The sequence below is a fragment of the Triticum aestivum genome, chromosome 1A (assembly GCF_018294505.1).
Source record: "Triticum aestivum cultivar Chinese Spring chromosome 1A, IWGSC CS RefSeq v2.1, whole genome shotgun sequence".
Classification (NCBI taxonomy): domain Eukaryota; kingdom Viridiplantae; phylum Streptophyta; class Magnoliopsida; order Poales; family Poaceae; genus Triticum; species Triticum aestivum.
The window spans coordinates 10,827,672-10,834,626 of record NC_057794.1 but is presented as its reverse complement, the minus strand read 5'-3'; positions in this window follow the sequence as shown (position 1 = coordinate 10,834,626).

Here is a 6,955-nt window from a genome sequence, read left to right as displayed (position 1 = left end):
GCCCCCGAGCGCTCCCGCGCCATAGCGCGCCCGCGCCCCACCGGACTGCGCCGCCCGCCGCCTTCGCCCGCCGACCGGCGCTGCCTCCGCCGCGCGCGCGCCTCGGACGGCGGCGAGCTTCGCCCGCGCCGCCGTCCTTCCCCCGCGCCAGATCCGGCCGGATCCGGCTCGGACCCGTTCTCTCTGGCCGCATTCCCCTCAAATCCGACGAGAACCCCGGCCGTCCTCATCATCCGCGCAAACCCTAGATCTCGGAGGGTATATTTCTTCTAAGTCCCCGAATATTTAGACATTTTCATGCCCTGTTCATCATGTCATAGCTCTCTGCATACTGCTCCGTTTTCTGCGTGTAATATGTCGAACTGTTCATCAGGATGTGCTCTACATTTATTTCCATTGTTCCATGTTCATTTGAGTCCATCTTGATGCTCTAAACATCGTTGCAAGAGTGCTATATAATGTTGTCTGCTGTAGTTTATCAGAACATGATCATTTGTCATTTTTGCATCTTTTTGTGTGATTTTCTTCTGAGCATGAAGTCTACATGAGTTATGAGCTACAACATGCCATCTTTGCTATGGTGCAATCCACTATTCATGATATGCCATGTGTTGATTGTTACAAGCTTACAAAGTAGTCTCCGTGATGTTGCTGATTTCAGGAACTTAGAATTTCACTAAGTTATTTCCCTGCTGTTATTTTCATGCCATGTATTCATGTTGCTACAGTGAGATCCATGCCTCTTTTGAGTATGTTCAGTAAGGATGTTTTGGACATATGATTATGCTCTATCAATCCATGCCTTTGTTTGCATTTATAGGGTGATCTAGCATGTCTTAATCTTGCTCTACTTTTGCTATAAAATGTTCCTGGCAGATTGTTTACTTGTTAATTAATTTTGCCATGGTTGTTGTTAGTGATCCAGGCATGCTGTGAACTTGCTCTTGCCATGCTTAGCTTTATGAACATGTCTTCTTGCTGATGCTATGCTTATCTTGTCATGCAATGCTTTGTGATGAGTGATTCGAGCTCGCAAAGATGCCTTCATAATTCTGTTTATGCCATGCTCTGTTTTTCTGCTAAGTCTGAATCTGTTTACGAAACTTGCTATGTTTACATGGGGGCCATCATATCTTCTGTTCATTTTTGGCTCATGATCATTAAGGGACTTTTGTTCTATGAAATTAGTAGATTCATTCCACTCCTTCTTTTGTAATGATATATTCCCGTAGCATGTTGTTTGATAGCTCTGAACATTGCAACCTGATGTTATTTCTGCCATGTCCAGTGATTTCCACTAAGTCTGTGAACCTGTTATTATTTGCAATCTTGCCATGTCCTTTTGAGCATGTTCTAGTGATTTATAAAGTTAGCTCAGTGTTCATGTTTTGTAACGCTCTACCTGTACATCATGTCCATGCCTTTTGTTTTCATGTTGTGGTGCTGTAGCATGTTGTTTTGATGCTTGCAATATGCCTAGTTGTTGTTTTGGACAGCATGCCCTCTAAACTTGTATGGTGTGTATGTGTTGAACCATTGCTCCGTTTTGAGTGTGCTCTATATGAAACTTGCTTAGTTTTGCATATAGTTTCATGTTACCTTGTTGCATCCATGTTTTGAATGTGTTTGCTTGATGTTTGAATGCATTTTGCATCAATGCCATGTTTAACTTGTTTTGCTCATATCTTCTAGGCCGTAGCTCCAAATTAAATGAACTTTATATGTAACTTGACTAGAATTTCGTGTAGATCATCGTGGTGCATCTTAACTTGCTATTTAACAACTTAAACATAAGATTTATTCAGATCAGGACCAATTTCGAAATTTGCATATGATGACTTACCAGAATTGTTATATGTTGTTTCCGGCCTCATTTAAACTTGTTTTGATGTGTTGCTCTTGTATGCTTCATCTCTTGCCATGAGTAGTTTCATGTAGCCTTGTCATGCATCATACTTGGTTGAGCATCATGCCTTGTTCATGTGTGGTGTGTTTACCATGTTGTGTGCTTCTTCTCGATAGTTCCCGTTTTGTTGCGATCGTGAGGATTCGTTCGTCTACGCTTGGTTCGTCTTCGTGGTTTCATCTTCTTCATGGACTCGTTCTTCTTCCTAGCGGGATTTCAGGCAAGATGACCGTCACCTTGGATCTCACTACTATCATTGCTATACTAGTTGCTTCGTTCTATCGCTATGCCGCGTTACACTACAAGAAACTTGTTAATGCATGACGGATTTCCCGTGACATTCTTAGAAACTGTTATGGACAGCCCAGTACAACCCCGCAAGCCCGCCGAAGCCCGCCAAAGCCCGCTTAACCATTGCTGGTATAAAAGCCTAACCCTAAACCCTCTTGCTCGGTCCCTTCTCTCTCCCTCATCCACAGCCCCTCCTGATTTCCTCCTCTCCCACCCATCGCCGCCACCCACCACTTGCCACCAGCCTTCCTCCTCCCACATCTCAACGCCGGCCGTCCCCTTCCCTCCTCTCACCTCGCAGCTCGGGCAAGCTGCCAGATCCGCCACACCCCCCATCAACCCATCCCTCTCGCAACCTGTCTCTCTCTCTCTCTCGTGCAATCCCTCGCGCAGCGACAACCCATCTATTCCGGCGACGTCCGCCACCGCGTAGCACACTCACGAGCTCGTCTGTGATTTCCCCCGGTCCTCCAAGCCGCATGGATCTGCCGCTCCCGGTCTCCAGCGCTCGCCAGCGACCCCTAGCCGTGGCTAGGGTTTCGGGTGTAGCGTCACGACCATCGCCGGCGTGTCTCCGTCGATTCCTCTCCGTCCCACACCGCGCCCTCTCCGCCTCCTGGATGGAGCCCCCTAGCTCGATGTGCTCGCGCGTTGGGGATGGATGGTGGCGACCCTGACCTCCTCTATAGCGATCCCGGCCTCCTTTGCACAATAATCCTGAACAATTGCAGGTTGAAATGGATGATTTTGATGCCTACACTTTTCTTCTTTGTAGGCATGTATTCAGTCGAGAAAATGCTTTGTGTTCATACAAGTATTTTCGTTGTTTCATGTGATGACAGATTGATTTATTAGTGTTTATCTTGATTTGGGTAACTGACAGTCTGAATCTAGATTTTTTAGAGTCTGAATATGGTACCTCACTGTTTGAATTTTGTGCACATCAAAATGTAAATGTTGCTCTCTTACTTCTGTTTTACTGTTTTGCACTGCCTTGTAAATTGCTCTTGGACCTGCAATGTTGATGGTTATTCTAAGATGTGAACCCAAATTGTAATTGTGTCTGGGGTTCAAACAGAACATGTTTGTTACATGTTCTGTCTTTTGGACACAATTTAGAAAATCATTGATCCCACTGACTCTGTCTTTTATGTGTTAAGACCTAACATGTATTTTTCTATTCATACTAATGCATTCAGAGAATGTTGGACAGCCAGATCAACATCTACTTGATATAGCCCACATCCCATATATTCTGGACAATGGAGTTGGACCTTGCCTCATCAGTTATTCTATTCGGCATACCATGTGTAGTGTGTTCTCTCTGATATGTTTTAATTCTGCATCATCGCTTTGCAATACGCTAAGACTTTGTTTTGTGATATACAAATATACAATATGTCAAAGGCTTACTGGTGGAGCTATTTGCATCTTGCATAAATTTGGAAATTAATAGCTTAAGGATATTCTAGGTACAGGAAAATCGGTACCATGCTTGAAAAGGCAACTATAAAAATTCACTACATTTTGAATAATAACTTAGGTTTATTATTGGCTAAAGAGATCTGTTTTTTATAGACACACCTAAGAAAACTAGGATCCAACTAAAGGTAATAGAGATTAATAATAATAAAAGATTGATACTACTGGTATCTATCTCAAAAATTTTAAATGGTAGTGTGAATCTAACATCTAACAGACTTCTTGATTTTTTTTACATCCAAGTCTTAATATGGTAGCTCACAGCCTGAATATTTTGCTTGCAGGTGCATTCACATCATCTAATCTTGTGCAGGCTTTGGAAAAATACTTGACTGTTTGTGCCGCTTTGAAATCGAACATCCAACAAGCCTTAAGAAGGTATATCAACTTTTGAATCTATATACCATGTACTTCCTGGCATCCTTGCTGCTTTGAAATAATTGAGATCCCCGAATAAATTTAGACAATCTTTCCTCCATTGTTTTTCAACTCTTTTAATGGAGCAAGCATGGACATAAGGAAATTATGTTGGGGAACGTAGTAATTTCCAAAAATTTCCTACGCACACGCAAGATCATGGTGATGCATAGCAACGAGAGGGGAGAGTGTGATCTACGTACCCTTGTAGACCGATAGCGGAAGCGTTAGCACAACACAGTTGATGTAGTCGTACGTCTTCACGGCCCGACCGATCAAGCACCGAAACTACGGCACATCCGAGTTTTAGCACACGTTCAACTCGATGACGATCCCCGGACTCCGATCCAGCAAAGTGTCGGGGAAGAGTTCCACCAGCACGACGGCCTGGTGACGATCTTGATGTTCAACTATCGCAGGGCTTCGCCTAAGCAGCACTACAATATTATCGAGGTATATGGTGGAAGGGGGCACCGCACACGGCTAAGAAAACGATCACGAGGATCAACTTGTGTGTCTATGGGGTGCCCCTGCCCCCGTATATAAAGGAGCAAGGGGGAGGAGGCCGGCCCTAGGAGGGGCGCGCCAGGGAGTAGGATTCCTACTCCTAGTTGGAGTAGGTTTCCTCCTTTCCTAGTCCAACTAGGAGAAGGGGGAAAAGGGGGAAGAGGGGAAGGAAGGGAGAGAGGGGCCGCGCCCCGAACACCTTGTCCAGGCCCATTAAGGCCCATTGCTTCTTCCTCGTATTCCCGTAACTCCCCGGTACCTCCGAAAATACCCGAATCACTCGGAACCTTTCAGATGTCCGAATATAGTCGTCCAATATATCGATTTTTACATATCGATCATTTCGAGACTCCTCGTCATGTCCCCGATCTCATCCGGGACTCTGAACTCCTTCGGTACATCAAAACTCATAAACTTATAATATAACTGTCATCGAAACCTTAAGCGTGCGGACCCTACGGGTTCAAGAACAATGTAGACATGACCGAGACACGTCTCCGGTCAATAACCAATAGCGGAACCTGGATGCTCATATTGGCTCCCACATATTCTACGAAGATCTTTATCGGTCAGACCGCACAACAACATACATTGTTCCCTTTGTCATCGGTATGTTACTTGCCCGAGATTCGATCGTCGGTATCTTAATACCTAGTTCAATCTCGTTACCGGCAAGTCTCTTTACTCGTTTCGTAATACATCATCTCGCAACTAACTCATTAGTTGCAATGCTTGCAAGGCTTATGTGATGTGCATTACCGAGAGGGCCCATAGATACCTCTCCGACAATCGGAGTGACAAATCCTAATCTCGAAATACGCCAACCCAACATTTACCTTTGGAGACACCTGTAGAGCTCCTTTATAATCACCCAGTTACGTTGTGACATTTGGTAGCACACAAAGTGTTCCTCTGGCAAACGGGAGTTGCATAATCTAATAGTCATAGGAACATGTATAAGTCATGAAGAAAGCAATAGCAACATACTAAATGATCGGGTGCTAAGCTAATGGAATGGGTCATGTCAATCACATCATTCTCCTAATAATGTGATCCCGTTAATCAAATAACAACTCTTTGTCTATGGTTAGGAAACATAACCATCTTTGATTAACGAGCTAGTCAAGTAGAGGCATACTAGTGACACTCTGTTTGTCTATGTATTCACACATGTATTATGTTTCCGGTTAATACAATTCTAGCATGAATAATAAACATTTATCATGAAATAAGGAAATAAATAATAAATTTTTATTATTGCCTCTAGGGCATATTTCCTTCAGTCTCCCACTTGCACTAGAGTCAATAATCTAGTTCACATCGCCATGTGATCTAACATCAATAGTTCTCATCTTTATGTGGTTAACACCCATAGTTCACATCGATATGTGACCAACACCCAAAGGGTTTACTAGAGTCAGTAATCTAGTTCACATTACTATGTGATTAACACCCAAAGAGTACTAAGGTGTGATCATGTTTTTCCTGTGAGAGAAGTTTAGTCAACGGGTCTGCCATATTCAGATTTGTAAGTATTTTGCAATTTTCTATGTCTACAATGCTCTGCACGGAGCTACTTTAGCTAATTGATCCCACTTTTAATATGTATCCAGATGAAGACTAAGAGTCATCCGGATCAGTGCCAAAACTTGTATTGACGTAACCCTTTTACGACGAACCTTTTGTAACCTCCATAATCGAGAAACATATCCTTATTCCACTAAGGATAATTTTTGACTGCTGTCCAGTGATCTACTCCTAGATCACTATTGTACTCCACTGCCAAAATCAGTGTAGGGTATACAATAGGTCTGGTACATAGCATGGCATACCTTATAGAACCTATGGCCAAGGCATAGGGAATGACTTACATTCTCATTCTATTTTTTGCCGTGGTCGGGCTTTGAGTCTTACTCAATTTCACACCTTGTAACACAGGCAAGAATTCTTTCTTTGACTGTTCCATTTTGAACTACTTCAAAATCTTGTCAAGGTATGTACTCATTGAAAGAAAAAAAAAACTTATCAAGCGTCTTGATCTATTTCTATAGATCTTGATGCTCAATATGTAAGCAGCTTCACCAAGGTTTTCTGTGACAAAATCCTTTCAAACACTCCTTTATGCTTTGCAGAATAATTCTACATTATTTCCGATCAACAATATGTCATACACATATACTTATCAGAAATGCTGTAGTGCTCCTACTCACTTTCTTGTAAATACAGGCTTCAGTGCAAGTCTGTATAAAACTATATGCTTTGATCAACTTATCAAAGCGTATATTCTAACTCCGAGATGCTTGCACCAGTCCATAGATGGATCGCTGGAGCTTGCATATTTTGTTAGCACCT